We start from the raw sequence: 19,369 nt of genomic DNA, 5'->3' as shown, positions 1-19,369 counted from the left end.
TTTAAAAAAAAAAAAAAAAAAAAAAGTGGCCTAATTTCATTCTTCTGCATGTTGCTGTCAGCTCTCCCAGCACCATTTGTTAAAGAGACTGTCTTTTTTTCATTGGATATTATTTCCTGCTTTGCCAAAGATTAGTTGGCCATACTTTTGTGGGTCTAATTCTGGGGTTTCTATTTTATTCCATTGGTCTATGTGTCTGTTTTTGTGCCAATACCATGCTGTCTTGATGATTACAGCTTTGTAGTAGAGGCTGAAGTCTGGGATTGTGATGCCTCCCACTTTGGTCTTCTTCAAAATTATTTATTTATTTATTTATTTATTTATTTATTTATTTATTATTTGTTTATATTTTTAAGTTTCTATTATTTTTTAAGTTTATTTTTTTTTAAATTTTATTTATTTATTTTGAGAGAGAGAGAAAGAGAGAGAGCAGGGGGAAGGGCAGACAGAGGAGGATGGAGAGAGAGACTCCCAAGCAGGATCTGCACTGGCAGCACAGAGCCTGACCTGGGTTCAATCTCATGAACCGTGAGATCATGACCTGAGTCGAGATCAAGAGTCAGTGCTTAACAGACTGCCATCCAGGTGCCCTTGAATGTTCTTCTTAAATACTACTCTGTTTTTAATTTATAGTCTTTTATACCTGTTGGGGAAGGCAATCTTGAGCATGCAGTTTTTTGACCTCCACTTGGCCACAAAAGAATGGGCATTGGGCCTGGAACACTTCCTTACCAAGATGGGAATTGGCCTCACAGCCTCCAGTGGGCTTACTGCCTTATACAGAAATTTCTTTCCCTGTCTCAGACTTAATGTGTACTCCTTCCTTCTGCTTAAGCACATGTGACCATGGCCCTCACAAACGTCCTGGCTTTCTGTATTTCAGACATTATGGAGGAGGGGTTCAAGTCCTTCTGCTGTAACACAAAGTGGGTTGTGCATGGCTCTGTCATCCATTTGGCCCGCATAGTAGACATGCTGGCCATGGAGCACTGATACACTGCAAACAGCCTAGATCTCATGCACTTTCTCTGTACCACTTGTGCCTAGAGTGCATGTCGTCTGTTCTCAGTGAATTCAAACCATGCACTGGTCTCTTCCCTGTATGACGCTTATCTGCCTATTAAACTTGGCCGGGAGTTTGGCCATTCAGTGAATGATGAGACAAAATCTCTTTAAAAATACTAATGACTGAATTTTTGAAGTTTACTTTTTCCCATTGTACTTTGTTTCCTTTGTTCACTAAATTCCATATTGAAGAAATTTTTCAGATATCTGTTCGTCATTGGTTAGAGTAGGGGATTAAGAAGCTGCTTGGAGCATGTGGGTGTAGAAGGCCAACTATGGGTTTCACTGAAAAGTGATCCTGGGCCATTTTCATTGGAAAATCCCTGTGTCACGATCTTTATTGTTTTACTTTTTTATGTAGTCAGATTCTGCAGACTCTTCAGTCTTCTGCCTGGAGCCAATGTTCTGAGAGCTAAGGGAAGGAAGATGCCTGGGTGGAGGGGATTTTTCAGCCTTTTCTATAAATATACATACACTTAGTTAATACTTCCCACTCAACTGTACCTGGTATACATGAGTTCAGAGATCGTCTGCTTTAGTCTCTCCAGAAAATGCCTCCATTCTTTGTCATTATAGAACTACAGTGTGGCTACAAATACTAGGATGAAATATTTGGGGAACTAAATGCTTTATAAATAGACTTTTAACCAATCTTTTCTCTGCTAACAGCATCACTCTACTCAACTAACTTCCAGAGATACCTAGGGACAGTGACTCCTGAGCTTTGGGAATTATTTTTGCAATACAAATTGGGTTTGACCTCTTGCTGGTCACTGCTGCTTTAAGATTCACCTTTCTGGAGTCTGTTATATCAGTTTTTGAGACAACTTTTCTGTCATATGCTCATTCTATCCTTCTGGATTTAGAACTTTATGCCATGTTAGTGAGATTTTATGAGAGAATGAAATTAATACGCATATTCAACCCATCACTATCTGAGATTTTACAGCTATCCATGTTGTGGTGAACATTTCAGAGTCAAAATCATAGTAATTATGTCAATACACTTACTAATATCTGAAGGAGAATATTTTGTTCATCTTTGGTTGGATATTTATTAGGTTGGATATGTCCACTCTAGGACTTACATATCGTACTAGCAACACACACATGATGCAGTGAACTATGTAGAGGGAATTGAATAAATTAGGGTAGAATGATGACTCTATCTGAAAACAAAGTGGGAATGCAGTGGGCATTGTATTAATCTGGATTCAGTCAAGAAAACAAAGCCGCTTGAAGGATTTGGAGAACAGAAAATATAACCTAAAATGAGGGCTCAAAGAAATTTTAGAAGAACTGGGCAAGCAAAAGTTCAGGAAAAGCTGCTGAAAAGTCAGAGAAGGAGACACTGAAGATCACAGTTTGAAGCAAAAGCGGATGGTTTTTAAGCTCTTACAGGAAAAAACATGCAATTCTCAAGAATATCTTCAAAGAACCCACTAATTCTCTCATCATGCAGCAGTGAAGTGGTGTTCTTAAGCACATTCTGAGAACCTTCTGGGAATGTGCAGCCACCTTCAGAGTGTAACTCTCTGAGCATAGTTCTCCACTGCCTTACACTTGTGTGTCTTTGATTGGCAAACTCCAAGAAAGGACCACAGAGGGGAAGAGATTCTTATCTAAATGCAAAGGGAAACCTAGAAAGCATGTTATCAACTGAGTTAGCCAACAGACAATCCATGTATGCCAGAAAATAGTTGTATCTATTCAATTAGGTCCTGTGGCTATGGACTTATTTTCAATGGTATTGGTGGGAAACCACAGTGACAGGATGCACCTAGAGGGCAGTGATAGACTAAGTAAAGCCAAGTGAAGGTCAGGCTATAAATACATCCCTGATGTATCAGATTCCATGTAACATACCAAGTGTTCCTACTTTTAAATGTCAATTTTGATAAAACAGCAAAACCAAACCAAACCAAAAACAGCTTCTCCTAACAACCTGAAGTAAGTAGAAAGTCAAATTACTATTCAGAAAAAAAAAAAAAAAGGCACAGCCATCTTACCTCTAGAATCTGGCCTCATACTCACCACTAAACCCTGCCATTCTCCTATTGAACAAAAATAATCTCACAGAATACCAATCTCAGACAAGGTTACTCTGAGTCCATAATAAAGTGAGACAAAACAAGGCCATTTCATTATTGTGCCTCAGCTCAGACAAAAACAAGGTCATCGTGCCAAATGCAAAATACCGAATGAGTGACTAAAATGGCTAAATGAGTGACTTCTGGCTAAAATGAGGGACTATTTACTCTTCTTTATCAATCATAGCTTTATCCTCATTCTAGACTCTTCTTCCTACCAATAAAAGGATTAAATGACCAATAATAAAATTGTCCAACTCTTTTCCAGGATCCAGTTTACAGCACACCCGTTGATACTCCTACTTCCTTAAACCCTCCCCCCAAGTCACCCAAAAAAGCCCCCAAATTTCTATAATAGGTTCTAACTCCCTCTTACTGAGACACCCATGATTACCCATTTTGATGGTTAATTTTGTATGTCAACTTGTCTAGGTGCCCACTTGTTCGGCCAAACACCAGTCTATAAGAGGTTGCAATGAAGGTATTTTTAAAAGATATTATCAATACTTAAATCAGTAGACTTTGAATAAAGCAGGGGCCTTCATAATGTGTGTGGGCTTTGTCCCGTGGTGTTCTTCCAGCTGCAATGAGTCACAAACTCAATATGTTTAATTATATAAGTGTGTTCCTGGTGGTCTTTCACTGAAGAAAACTGACACTGTCCTGTCCTATTTGAGTTCTTTCATGTAACCAAAAAGAAGGGAAGGATATCCTGTATCTCTATTTAAGAAAATAAACTGGAAAATTAGGATGCTTTTCCTTTCAGCTTTTAATTTACTCTTTCATAAAAAGAGACTGCTGAATATTGAAAACTATACACAGTTTGTACATTTTACACAATCATTGAAGTCTTCAAACTTAAGTCAATAAAATCATATTTCAAATCAATTTAAATATATCTTTCTAAAGAAGGTTGTATGCCAAATGTTGATTAATTTCACTTAATAAAATACACATAAGCCTCTTTATCTTGTTAAGCCTAATGAAAATATTGACCAGCAGATAAATGGTTAAAAACACACAAGCAATGTTAAAAGTACCTTCCATAAAATTACACGTTTGTCTCCAAGATCTGTGCTTTTTCCTCTCAAAACATCAGCAATATTACAGGAATAGCACAACTTACGGAATTCTGTTTAATGTACTTCCTATGTCTTAGACATCATTTTTTTCCTTTACTTGCACTTCCTGTACACAGAATTTGGGCAATTTATAAATTTTCCATTTTTTCACAGCACATTTAAAAAAATAATTTATGAGGATCTTGAGTGTTAAGGCTTGTGACGAAAATCAATCCTAATGGGAAATTGGTGAGTTCATTTACAACCAGGAAACCATTAAGGAAACTCTGTGTTTCAAGAAATCCCATTTGGTCATATGTTAGTGACCAGTCTGGTGATTAAATCACTCTTTATGTAATTATCAGAAAAAATAACAACATGCTTTTATATATTCATGGCCCTCTGCCACTGCACCTCCAGCTATGATCTTATCAGCCACTACAAACAGATCGGGGTGAGATATGATCTACATTTGGATGGAAGCATTCCAAGAAAAACCCAGGTGCTACAGGAAGTGATATGGGTGATACAGTAGGTGGTGATCCTTCCTCTGAGTCAGTTCTGGACCAATTACCCAGCATGGGGTAAGGGACCAGTGCTGTGTGATGAGCTGTCACAAAACTAAGTTCTCTATGGTGCACAATTTCTTATAGAAAAATGAAACATTTTTAAATGTCAATTTATTTTGTCTCCCAGGCAAGTTTTTATGTAAAATATCCTACATCTTTGCTTAGTCTCTCCATATCTAATAAGAATTATAAAACTTGTCAATTTAAATAATTTTAGTTCTGAGGCTCTCAAAGAATCTTCAGGGGTCGTGGGACCCAAGGCTTAATTTAATAATTAAAAAGGAGTTCATTCACACAAGTTGCAGAATTGAGACTTGGGCTAGGTTTTCCAACATCTAACTCTGCTAATCTTGTTCTCACTGCTTCTCTTCTATCTCACATTCGATCCTGTGATCTTAATCATCTATTTGTTTTTAATTCATAACAAATTTTTGACAGTAAATGAATGACTAAATAACACACTACTAGAATTTTTTTTTCTTTCTTGTCTTTTTCATGAACTTCAGATTCCAATAGTATAACCAATGATTTCCAAACATTTATTAATTTCATAGGAAAAAAAACATAACTTTTTTCATGTACTTTAGTAGCCTTATTTATTGAATCATTAGAATCTTCTTTGTAGGAGGCAATTCTAACACTGATATTTCTATTAAGGAACAATAAAGATGTCCAGATAATAGATAAATAATTAAGCATGTGTCGGTTTTATATACAAAATTGTGATATTGTAATAAATACTAGGACAAGTTGAAAAATAACGACACTGATTAGTTGAGCAAAAAACAAAAACAAAAAACACAAAAAAAGCATTTCATCGTTTAAACTATGAAGAGATTCTATATTTAGCCAAAATTAAAAATCAATTCAGCCATTATGTATAAAACTGTAAGGAAAGAAGACAGAAGCAATGGAATACCTTATCATTGAAAAACAAAGACCTGCTGTTATTCTCACATGATGGAAATAAGTGAACAGTGGACTGACTCTAGTTGAAGTCATTTTCATCCACCCCAAACCTGAAGCCAGTCTGACACACCCATATACCTGATCCACTAAGGCAATCAGTCAAAAAGTAAACATACAGCCCGTGCTGTCCCATATTGTCTGTTCTTGTGAGGATGACATACAATTAGTAACAATGTCAGAAGTTCTGTGATAGTCGTATGTTTTAGTCTACCTACTGTGTTGACTTTAGACTCAGCACCAAAGATGGAACAACCACACGTAAACTCTTTAAGCAGTCCATACAATTCTCTAAGAACAAATCCCTCTAATAAATATTGTAATCTGTATCTTCCCCATTCTGGAAGGGGATTCATTTCAGGATTCTGTGAAAGAACACTGATAGATACATGTTGAATCTATAAGGTGACTGGAAACTCCCAAAGGACATTAAATGATGAAGAAACACAATCAGCTGTGCAATGTTAAGAACGATTCTAACATTTCTGTGGATGATGGACTGGATAGGGGCCAGACAAGATCAAAAGAAGACAAGTAAAGTAGCTTTGGCTATGATCTACTGTCTAGGTATTAGAATCTGTACAAAAGTGCAAGTATAGTCATGACAGAAGGGGAATACAGATAAACTATTCAAGAAATTAAGTTGTCAAAATTGGTAATTGGGTATGATGAGTGAAGGGAAACAAGTTACTGCCTTTTACTGAACTGTTGTATTCAGGAATGGTGGTCTGAAAACAAATCTGAAAAATTCAGTTGTTGTTGTTGTTGTGTTTTTGTTTTCTTCTGTTTTGTATTTTTAAGTACGCTTCATGCCCAGTGCAGAGCTCAGTGTGGGGCTTGAACTGATAACCCTGAGATCAAGACCTGAGCTGAGATCAAGAGTCAGACATTTAACCAAATGTGTCAAAAAATTCAGTTTTAAACGTGAGATATTGAATGTGGGACCATCACACTTGAAAATCAAGTGAAGACTTTCAGGACTAATCTGGCTATATGGGTCTGAAGTTCACAAGTGAGACCTGGCTTAAAGTGTAACAATGGATGAGGAATGTAAGAGAGAGATGTATTCAAAAGTTGGTAATACTAAAACCTGTAAGGAAGGTCACTGCAAACATAATGAAAGATGGTAAAAGAGAATGAATGGGTGAAGACCTTAAAAAGGCATAATTCTGAAGCTCTGCATTGTTTATCTTACAGATATGGAGAGAGAGATTACCATAGTGGTTACATCCATAGTCTTTGGACTTAATTCATGGCTTTGGCACATGTTAGTTATGGGATCATGAGTTCTCATAATGTTAGCTTCCTTAAATGTTAGTTGGGTAAGAGCAGTATTGAAATCATAGTGATGTTATGAATATAAATAAATAAATAAATAAATAAATAAATAAATAAATAAATATAGAATAAGCATTCAATAAGCATTAATAGCCATTACAACTGTTATTGTCAATGGTTAGTAACAACAAATGATAATATTATTGCACAATAACATATTTGACGCTGAAGACTTTGCCATACTTTCTTTGTCCATACGTCTGTAAATAAACCATGTACATAGGTCTCAAAGCTAGAGAAAGTACTAGATTCTCCACATCTCAGTATAGAAAGAAACTTATAGGCGGCAGTCTATAAATCTAAGTAAGCACAATGATTTTATTGTATATAAACTTATGACATAAAACTATCATTAACATTTCAAAATGTCCCATGTATTATTATTTATAAAAGTTAAGTGTATTAATTATAATGAAAAACAAATGTCTATATAGTTTGTATAACTGCCTCTATTTTAAGGGTCTGAAATCACTTATTTTTTACAATTAGTATAAGATTATTGAAATTTAAATATTTTATATCTAATATTTTTATGAAAATGGGTCATAATACAAAAATAATAGGTGATTAAGCTACTAATAAATATTTAGCCTTGACTAAATAACAGTAGGATCTTTTGCCATGACCCAATGGAGTTTGGAAAAATTTTTTACAACTGCATCTGTATCAAATCAAGAATAAATATTACAGAGACATTTGCTCTCTTGATGAGCAGTTATACCTCCCATTAAAAGAAATGGGAAATGCATTTGTAAATCCTTTCTACTTACCAGATCCCAGTGCAGAACAGCTAGATGTGCTCTGGTGATAAAGTTCCACACAGAAGGAAAAAGCAACCCAGTACTTGGAAATTGTTTGGTTAGAAAAAAATTCAGTCGCTTTATATTTTTATAAATATACGCAGGGGCGTCTGAGTGGCTCAGTCGGTTAAGCATCTGACTTCCGTTCAGGTCATGATCTCACAGCTTGTGGCTTCAAGCTCCATGTGGGGATCTGTGCTGACAGCTCAGAGTCTGGAGCCTGCTTCAGATTCTGTCTCCCTCTCTCTGCCATTCCCCTGCTCATGCTCTCTCTCTCTCATTGTCAAAAATAAATAAACATTAAAAAATGTGTAAGTTGAAGGGTGCCTGGGTGTCTCATTAGGTTAAGCATCTGACTTAATCTTGGCTCAGGTCATGCTATTGTGATTTGTAGGATCAAGCCCCACATTGGGCTCTGCACTGGCAATGTGGGGCCTTCTTGGGATTCTTTTTCTCTCCCTCTCGTGCTCACTCTCTCAAAATAAATAAATATTAAAAAAAAAAGTAAAGGCCGAGACTGAGTTAACAATATTTTTTTTCCTTCTAAAGCATATCAAGATAGGTGTTTCTATGAAATAGGACTTATTGTAGCCATTTTTTTTTTCTAACCTAACAATTCCAAATAGCATCATAACTAGAAGCAGCACACTTGAGGAGCTGAAATGTTAATCCTAAACCTCATTTGTTATAAGCAACAACACAACAACCCTCCTCTGGCATATTTCATATATTATTAAGCTGCTGCATTTTTTATTCAATTATAGTTTTATCTGAGTTTAAAGAATTAGATTATATATATGAGTTATATAGATAATTATATTTATATAAATATTATATATACCTATATATGGTTACTTAGAAGAAATTTTACACACATTAAGCTACTAAGATTCAAAAAGTTTAAGTGACTTGGACAAGGTGACAAAATAGCAGACTCAAGAATAAGATCCATTTTGGGGCGCCTGGGTGGCTCAGTCGGTTAAGTGTCCAACGTCAGCTCAGGTCATACTCTTGCAGTCCTGTGAATTCGAGCCCCGTGTCAGGCTCTGTGCTGACAGCTCAGAGCCTGGAGCCTGCTTCAGATTCTGTGTCTCCCTGTCTCTCTCTGCCCCTCCCCAGCTTGCACTCTGTCTCTCTCAAAAATAAACACTAGAAAACATTTAAAAAAGAGATACTATTCTTTTTTTTTTAGTGTAGTTTGACATACAATGCTACATTAGTTTCAGGTGTACAACCAAGTAATTTGACAAATATATACATTATGCTATGCTCACCACAAAGGTACCTATTATCTGTCACCATACAAGGCTATTACAGTATCATTGACTATATTCCCTATGCTGTATCTTCTATCCCTGTAACTGATTTTTTTAAGTTTATTTATTTATTTTGAGAGAGAGAGAGAGAGACCACAAGTGGGAGAGGGGCAGAGAGAGAAGGAGAGAGAGAATCCCAAGCAGTCTCTGTGCTGTCAGTGCAGAGCCCAATGTGGGGCTTGAACCCTTGAACCATGAGATCGTAACCTAATTAAAATCAAGAGTCAGATGCTCAACCACTGAGCCACCCAGGAGCCTCTCCACTCCCACAACTTATTTATTCAATAACTGGAAGTCTGTATTTCCCACTCCCCTTCACCTATTTTGCCCATCCCCCCACCTTTGTTCCTTCTGGCAACTGCCAGGTTCCTCTCTGTGTTTATAGGTCAGAATCAGCATTTTGTTTGTTTATTCATTCATTTTGTTTTTTAGGTTCCACATATAAGTGAAATCAATGGTATTTATTTTTCCCTGCCTGACTTGATTCACTTAGCATAATACCTCTCAGTCCATTCATATTGTCATGTCGGGCAAGACCTCAAGAATTCAGTTTCAAACGTTCACAGTTCCTTGTTAACAAAAGAACTATGAGACCCAACTCAACAGTAGAACGTCCTCTAATGTTTCCCTATTGCAGTAGAATAAGCTTGAATGTTATTTCCTACAACAATTTCCAAAAGTAGCAATCAAGTAGGGAGTCTCAGCTGGGTCTCTGATATTGCTCTGCCATGTTTCTGTGTTTCATTAATCAGCATGTTTCTCACACGTTCAGTTTCTTTTTCAAATAATCTCAGATACTTCTATCCTAAAAGCAGCCAATCAATCAACAAACCAAATAACCAAAACAACTCAGGTTAAAACATGAAAAAAAGACTGAACCTTTTCCAGCTCCACATTCTCCCTCAGCCATTGCCTTCTCTTGCCAGCTTTTCATAATCAGCCTTCACATCTGTGTCTTCATTTCCTCATGTCCCATTCACTTGCCATCTTCAAAACAAAAGTTCTCTCTGCCTCCACTATTCTAGTCAATGGTTTTAACAAGATTGATATTGCTATACCAATCAGATTTCTAAAAATATTCTTATTTTACTTGAGCTCACAACATTTGACATGTTTGACCATCTCCCGACTCTCTTATTTGACTTCTATTATAGTGCAGTACTAATTTTCCTTCAGCTACTCATGTTTCTTTTTTTTTTATCTCTTTTAAAGGTTAGTACACATCAATGTTCCTTTGAACCCTTCTTTCTTTCCTACACTGTATGCACTGTTGAGCAATCTCACATATTTTATATTATTTTTCACCTATACTCAAAAGGATATTCTAAGCCCAATACATCCAAAAATTTAACATACTTTGCTTAGGTGTTTCACAAATTATCATCTCCAAATCTGGATGTATTGTCCTCATTCATAAATGAGTCCTCCTCTTATTTGTTCTTTCTATGATACTCTCCATTCATTCCAAATGTTAGCCCAACCTCTCCATTCTTTATCAGTCACTAAATATGCATCCTGCCTCCTTACCTCCACCTGCATTGCCACTACTCTATTTCATGCATTGTCTTCCACCTCAATCATTTCTAAATCCTTCACACTTTTTGTATTTTATTTTTTCTTCAAAATAATCTGCACACTGAAATAAAAATTATTTTTTTACAAATTCAAATTTAATTATAGTATTCCCCTTCATAAAATACTCCATTGGCTTCCCATTACTCAGTACATAAAATCCAAATTCTTCAGTAGATGCTTGACATTGCTAATCTGACTCCTCATAATCTCTCTAGCTTCATCTTCTTCACCATCCTTTAATCCAACCTCCTGCTCTTAAATTTTAGCCATATTATATAACTATCACTACCTAGGCTGCGTTACTGTTCATCTTCTCACACTAAGCCTCCTAACCTAGAACAGTTTCTCCACTGCCATCCCCTCTCCCCTCCCACCCATTTTACATGGATAAACTCCTACTCATTTTAATCACATGGATAGCTCCTACTTATTTTAATCATTCTCCTAGTTTCAGGTTATACATTTCTTTCTTCTGGAAGCTTCCTTCATCAATCCCCCAGTCTACAATTGTAAACTTGAAAATTCTCTCATGGGTTCCCACAGTACCCTTTGCTTCCCATGACTGGATCTCAACACACAGTATAATAATTACTTGTCTTTATTTCTCACTATACCATAAGCTCCAAGAGGGTAGATATTTTCTGTTATCTTTCACTGGTGTATCCTCAATGTGTAGCAAAGAGCCTAGGGCATAGAAGCCATCTGATAAATGTTTGTTGTATGAATCCATGCAAATAACAGTGCATACAACCATGCTTCACTGACTATAAAATCAGTTCCGCCTTACCACAATCCTGATGAAAGCTCGAATTACGTATTCCTTTTAAATATTATTTCATGTCTATAAGTTAAAAGTTGTGTCATTATGGAAGAAGGAATTAAACTAAGGGTTAAACTAAGTAAAAAGAAACATTTGGGGACATTCTCTTAATTTATCTGTAGTTGGTATAATCTGAGAAGCAAGGTCATTCCAGAATCTAAGTTCAGTTACCAACCAAGTAGCAAAAGTATAATTCATAAATAATTTTAAAATGCTTACAAACAACTTTTATTGCTGATTCTCTAATTCTATAGTTTAGATATGGCAAGTTTTTAGGACGTTATTTGAATTTTCTTTTCTCACTTTTTTCAAAGAGAGAGACAGAGAGAAAGAGAAAGGTGGGGGAAAGGCAAAGGGAGAGTAAGAGAAACAATCTCAAGCAGGCTCCACATTGAATAGTGCAGAAGCCAACACAGGGCTTGATCTCAGAACCATGAGCTCATGATCTGAGCCAAAATCAAAAATAGGATGCTTAGGGGCACCTGGGCGGCTCAGTCCGTTAAGCATCCAAATTCAGCTCAGGTCATGATCTTGTGATTCATGAGTTTGAGCCCCGTGTTGAGCTCTGTGATGACAGCCAAGAGCCTGGAGCCTGCTTCGGATTCTATGTCTCCATCTTTCTCTCTCTGCCCTTCCCCCACTCATTCTCTCTCCCTCTCTCTCCTTCTCTCTCTCTCTCCCTCTCTCTCTCTCTCTCTCTGAAAAATGAATAAACCTTAAAAATAAAATAAAATAAAATAAAATAAAATAAAATAAAATAAATAAAATAAAATAAATAAATTAGTATGCTTAACTGACTGAGCCACCCAGGTGTGCCTGTTCTTACTTATTTGACCATGTACCTGTATTTGATAACTTCACCAGCTGGAATCTGAAACAGTCAATACATTGTCAAATATTGAATTTACAATTTGTTTTGCATATCATTTAATGTGTTCTTGAGTAACTCAATCCAGGATAAACATTAATCATTCAAATTTTAAAGATTTAAGATTCTTATTACTAAAAACAAGACCCAAAGTCAGGAAGGGATTTTGCCCTTAGACATTACATCACCTATTATATATTATTTACATTGTATTGCATATTATAAGTATTATAGTGAACATTCATTCCACAATTACCAGGATAATAAAAGTGTTTGGAATGCAGAATTGAATGTCACCTTAAAGTGAATGAATTATTGCTGAGAGAAATGAAGACCAAATAATGTGAAGAGATTAAACAGTATCAGAATTCAAAAACAGATATGCTTCTTTTAATCAACATCAGTGATTACTAAAAATTTCATTCAGAAAATGATACCATCACAATCTGATACGTTAAATTTAAGAATTTAAATTTGCTACGGTTGCTATAAAAGAATTTTGGTCTAAAATTTTAAAATGTGTTTAAAATTACAAACTATGTTTAAAATTGTAAGAGGAAGCAAAAGCTTGGTTGGGGAGTAAAAACAACAGTATTTTCTTACATTTTATTTACTGATTCCACAAGTATTATTTAGCACCCACAAATCAAAATATGCTTCTCAGAGTAGAAGATACTAAGTCAAATAAGAAAGACCCCTCGTCTTCAAGAAACTGAAAGCCCCGTTGGAAGGAGGAGATACCAGACAGGTAAGACAGCAAACATGAATACATGTCTCTTTTTTGGTTTATTTGTTTAATTGATATATTTAGAATGTGAACAGGTTTGAGCAAAAATCCTCAAAAAGTGACATTTCTTACCTTTTTCTTCTTCTAAAAGTAAAAACCTATACAAGACCTTATTGTGTGATTCATTCTGAGACAAACCATTAAAACATTAAACAAGTTTCCAGATACCTGAGTTTTGTATGTGGTACAATTAGAAAGCTGGAACAAGATTATCAATTCTATACCCGTTCCTGTCTGTCTCCTATTTAGAAAATAAACCCACTTCAAAGTGGTGGTATAGACTTAAAATTAATTTGATTTGGTATTTAAGGTTGAAAAGCATAGGAAACTCACCTGGTCTATCTAAGAGAGTTTTACTTACAGTTCGTGTGAATCAGAAGAGAATCATTATCCTTAACTGTTCTCATGTCAGAATCTCAATATAAATCAGATTTGGTGGTAAGAATGGAACTATACATCAGAAGTACAGAGTATTGATTTCAGAAAGAGTGATAAGTGGGGGACGCCTGGGTGGCTCAGTTAAGCTTCTGACTCTTGATTTTGACTCAGGTCATGATCTCACCATTCATGGGTTCCAGCTCCGCATAAGGCTCTGCGCTGACAGCATGGAGCCTGCTTGGGATTCTCTCTCTCTGCCCCTCTCCCTGCTCGCTCTCTCTCTCTCCCTCAAAAATAATAAATAAACCTTAAGAAACAAGAGTGATAAGTGGTTGTTACTGCTATGAAAGTTTAATTTCAAGTAAAATAAACAACTGTTAAGAACGTGTGTTGTTTATACACTTCAGTTTACACAGGTATTACTTACTTTATCAAATACTCCATTATTTCTCTAAGGTAGAGATCCATGCTTTTGCCTCCTTTCCTTTATTTTACAGATGGAGGAACAGACCCAGAGTTTGAGAAATTTGATCAAGATCATAATAAATCTTTTGATTAATACTTTGTAATTCAGGCACAGAATTTTGCTTTGGATAATTTGTGTGTCTGAATCACACCTTCACATTCAATTAGTGAATGGCCTTATAGATCGAAATTACTTTTCCTAAGAATTTTGATGGTAGTTCTTCATTGTTTTCTGGCTTTGAAACTGTCTGGGAATCATGATCCCAATCATCTTTCCTCCACTTGTCTGTTTTTTTCTTTTTTGATTTTTTTTAATTGTTCCTAGGGTTGGGAATTTCACTATGACACCTTAAAGCTTTTTATTATTGTTGTTTTATTTTCATTTTTGTGTTAGAAATTCATTGGGACTCTTCAGCTTAAGTCATGGCATTCATTAGTGGGAACTTTTTCCTTATCTCTTTCTCCAGCCTCTCTCTTCTTTATAGATGTCATATTAATACAATAGTGAAACACTTGGTTTTTTTTTTCTTTTTTTTCTGAAATATTTGTTAAATTCTCTCCATTTTATGTATTTTAAATTTCCAAGGACTCTTTGTTCTCTGGATACTCCACCACTGTACTATTCTTGGTTAATGTCTTTGGAAAATATTTTTGAAGATTTCTTCCTCCTTGCAATCTTTTTTTTTTTTTGTTCTCTCTCTCTCTCTCTCTCTATTGGTTTATTATATTTTATCTCTGATTTTCATCTGTAAAATTTTCTCTTATCCATACTTGTCTTTAGTGAGGCAGTGCAAAATTAGTTGACCATCTCTTTGCCTGGAAAACACTTGCTGACCAGAGGCTTTCCTATAGGAGAGTACCTAGTATTTTGTTGCAATCTCTTAAATATCCTTATCTCTTATTTTTTTTAACTAGTGAGTTTCCCCCAGAAAATTCCCCAGAGGCATCCTGTTGGCATTTGCCTTGTCCTAAGATTCTAAGAGCAAATTGGTAAAACAGAGTTTTATCTTTACTGTACAATCTCTCCATTTTCACTTCAGCATCTCAGGCTTGCTCTCACCATTGCTTGATGCTTCTGATTAGATGCCCCTAAATGAAGATCTCCAGACCACTGGGGAAGGACCTTTGTGTGGCTGATCTTGGCAGCAGGTGAGATTTGGGCAACTAAATCCTCATTGTGGAAACTTTCAACCAATCTTTCCTTCTGAGATTTATAGCAATCCGTCTTCAAAAGCCCCTTTGCTTTTAATTCCTGAGCTATCCAGAGTCTTCAAGCAAAACCAAAGAGCTTTTATTTTCTTGAGAGAGAGAGAGAGAAAGAGAGAGAGAGAGCTCATCTGTGCAAGTAGAGGAGGGGCAGAGAAAGAGGGAAAGAGAATCTTAAGCAGTCTCCATGCCCAGCACAGAGTCCCACTTGGGGCTTGATCTCATGAAACTGTAAGATCACGACCTGAGGTGGAAATCAAGAGTGGAATGCTTAACCAAGGGAGCCACCTAGGTGTCCCAATCAAAGAGTTTTTAAATGCCAACTTGTCCCTCTATCAACTAAAGGAGGGTCTGAACACATCACCAGAACATTTTGGTCATTCATGGAAATTTTATCAGCAATGGAAATGAAAATGGCAACAAGGCTTCTAAAACCCAGAAGGCATTTTCCCCATCCCTACCTCAAGACCTACCTCAATAGCTTCTCATTATTATGTTTAATGATATTTCTTAAGTAGGATTCACACATCAACTAGAACATTTCAAAAAAGTAAGACAATAGATTCAGTTTATCATAAGTTATCCTCTATTAAAGTGATTGTCTCTGGAGTGCCACCCTTTTGATAAATGTAAAAACTGTATCATCATCAAGATCATTTATTAAACTTTCATTTGCCATGAGAAGAGAAAAACATGTAAAAGTACACAAACATAAAGCAAATTAAGTGCACATTGTTTCTGTTTTCCAGAAACTAAACTCAAGATATACCTTATATTTGTATTATCATGTACGTACTTTTTAAAGCCCCGGAAAGGTAAAAATTTACATTTTAAAAAAACTCTAGCTGTATTTGTAGTGGGTACTGAGTACTTGCAGGAAAGCGAACACATAAATTATAATAGCAATTGTCTGAGTCAGCATGATGTAGCTTGATGCAGCTTTGGAATCTGACAGACCCCAATAAAGACTGAAATTATGCCATTCACTCTTTTGTGAATCTGTAAAATGATGATGATAATAAAAGTATCCATAATTGCAGGGATTATGAAAACTTAAGTTCTGTGCTTAATGTTTTCTAGACATATAGCAAGTGCTGTGTTAATGTAGGGTGGTATTATTTTATTGATTCAACAAATATCTCTTATGCAACTATTATGTTAGGAATAAAATGGGACATGAGTAAAATACTGTGTGTGTCTAGTGGTATTTCTAGCAGAATTAATGTAATTTATTATTTACCATTTTATTTTAGGTTTTTCTGGGAATATGGTAGTAAACAAGAGAAAAAGAATTCTTTTTTCTCATGAAGAGACATTAAACACCAAATGATCACAGTCTAATAGGAAATTCAAATATAAACCTGGATTATAAAGTGGGGAATTTGCTATCATGGTTTAGGAAAGAATTTCAGGAAAAATAACACTTACAGAGGGAGGTGTAGGGCAAAATAAATAGGCATTACCTAAGTGAAGAAAATGGCAGAAACAATTCTAGAAGCACAATACAAAAGATACAAATGAAAGTCCGCCTGAGAGAAGCATGGTGCTTCCAGGGAAAGAATGGCAGTGTCCCTGGAGTAGGGAAGGACGAAGGCATGAGACGGAGAGCAAAGGGCTGCCCGGGAAGGAAAATGTAGGCCTTGTTAAGCACGTAGGATTTTGTTCTAAAAATAATGCATAGTTCTTGAAAGATGTTCTCAGAGGACCGACAAGATAAGATTTGAATTTTAAGATTACTCTGTCTGCTAAGAGAACGATAAATTGGAAGAAACAAAACATGGATGGAGGGAGGCATGTTAAGAGGTAATTGCAATGCTCCAGGCCAAACAGGTAACCCAGAGTGGGTACTGGTACTTAGAACAGAATAGGACAAGCTGGCAAGTAAATTCTGTCTAGGTACAAACGAAAGGTGCTTCACCTTACTTAGGACAGTGAAGCATTCTGATGAAATTCGGGTTTGAAAGAACTACTTTTAATAGTGGGTGTTATCTGGGCTCCATGTATTACATGAAGTTGATAGCAGTTTGGATGCTTTCCCCCTTTCCTTTTACGACCATCCCCTCCATATACTTTAGGGAAATTGCCTAGCTCTAATTTTACAAAATCATTACTGGACTTCAATCAAGATGCTATGCCTTTGCTAACCAAGGGGTGGGACAATTGGACTATCTCCTTGAATTTTGAATCTTTAGAATATTCCACCAAGGAGGAGAAAATTTGGCTGCTGGTTATTTTCATCAGTTACTGCCTGATCAAACTACCAGTTTGCTTCCTCCTCTTGGAGACTTGACTCTACCCCAGTTCCAGCTTCTTCCAAATTTGGTTTCTCATTATTCTTTTCAGCTTTTTGAGCTGTATCACCTATTTACAATAAACTCTCATTTTGCTAAAGCCAGCAAGATACTGTTGCTATTGATTGTTTCCAAAGTAATTTAGCAGATGTGTATTAAGTGCTGAATATCATGTAGACTAAACTTGAGGACCTCCAGAAAGAAATGTTGAAGATCTTACCTACAGTGTAGAGGTTCTTAACTTTTTGTGGATGTATGATGGCCATGGATCTTCTTTCTATAAAAACTTATATATGCACAATCACATGATACCCTGTGTATAATTTCAGGGAGTTCATGAACCCCCTGAATCCCTTCCCCAGAACCCCAAGGTGTCAATGGAGCCCAAATTAAGAACACCTGTCCAAATATACAGTTCTCTCCTCAAAGTAGTAAAAGACTAAGATATGCTTCACATTTATTTTAATCTTGAACACCCCTTCATAAAGAGGGTGATGTAGAATCTGAAGGAAATCATAAAACAACAATTGACCTAAAAGTACAAAAATTTTAGGAGCATTTCACATCTCAAAGGAGAATGTTTTAAGAAGAATTGATAGTAACTTATTTTTCTACCTCCTTAGGAAACATTTTAGGTATTTGTCTTTATTTTACATGAATGTAAATTTCACCTGAAAGAGAAATTACGCAGGCTACTTATGATTACATCAAGGCCTTAGCAACAAAAAGTTGAATTCTACTTAGAAAGCACATGAAAAATACTGAATGTTTGTAGGAATCTGCATAAACATTCTCTTATCTTCCATATTGATAATTTTAAGTAAAAATGTATCTTTAATGCCACTATATCAAAGAAAATAAATATCAAAGAAGAAAAATTTTCGTTTTAATTTTCTAAACAGCCTGATTTCTGCTCAAAATTGGCACTCAGGAATTGATTAGTCATCAAACAAAACAATTTCTAACTTCTTAGTGTAATAATACTATTATTGTTGCTATAATTTCAAAACACCACATGTTGCATTAAAGTATTTTAAAAATTGATGTTTTATGAAATAAAATAAATGGCATTAAATTAGGGAATTAGGGGGAAATAAGAGTTGAATTTTCAACCTGGAAGAAAATTGGAGAAAACATTGAGCATAGCAAAAACTAGGTAGGAATTATTGTGTTACTGACTTAATTTAGAGAAAGCTTTCTCAACCAGGCTGCCCACCAGAAAAATTCAAATTGATAACCAACTGTGATCTTACCTGCAGAATTTCAGTGACACTTTATCATTGTATTTATAAAATTGCTATGAGCAAAATATCAAAAATCCAAGTATCTCAAAACTATGTTTGTTTGTTAAATATCAAATATACTTGATATTTATATAAATATACAGATATACAAATAAAATGTATTTAATTCTGTGTATTTATATTTACAGAACTAAGTACTCTTTATTTAAGTATTTCTATGACAGAGATAGGCATCACCATATGTTTAAAATGCATCACATTTTTTGAAGATCATGAAAGTTGTCAATGTTGTAATTCTATCACATACTTAAAACAAATATGTGAAATGCATTTCATTAGACATGCAACATATGCATCCAATGGAAAATAAAGATTGTTTCCGTATGGAGCTCCATATTCTGACTCCCTTCAAAAAGATAACTCAAATGAAATAGATTAGGATCATTTTACAGCCTGGATGGTAGCATTTGTATTTGGAACAGAAAAGAAAGAAAGAAAGAAAGAAAGAAAGAAAGAAAGAAAGAAAGAAA

The sequence above is a fragment of the Herpailurus yagouaroundi genome, unplaced genomic scaffold (genome assembly GCF_014898765.1).
Source record: "Herpailurus yagouaroundi ecotype Mexico unplaced genomic scaffold, PumYag 100, whole genome shotgun sequence".
NCBI classification, from domain to species: domain Eukaryota; kingdom Metazoa; phylum Chordata; class Mammalia; order Carnivora; family Felidae; genus Herpailurus; species Herpailurus yagouaroundi.
This window is presented reverse-complemented; position numbering follows the sequence as displayed.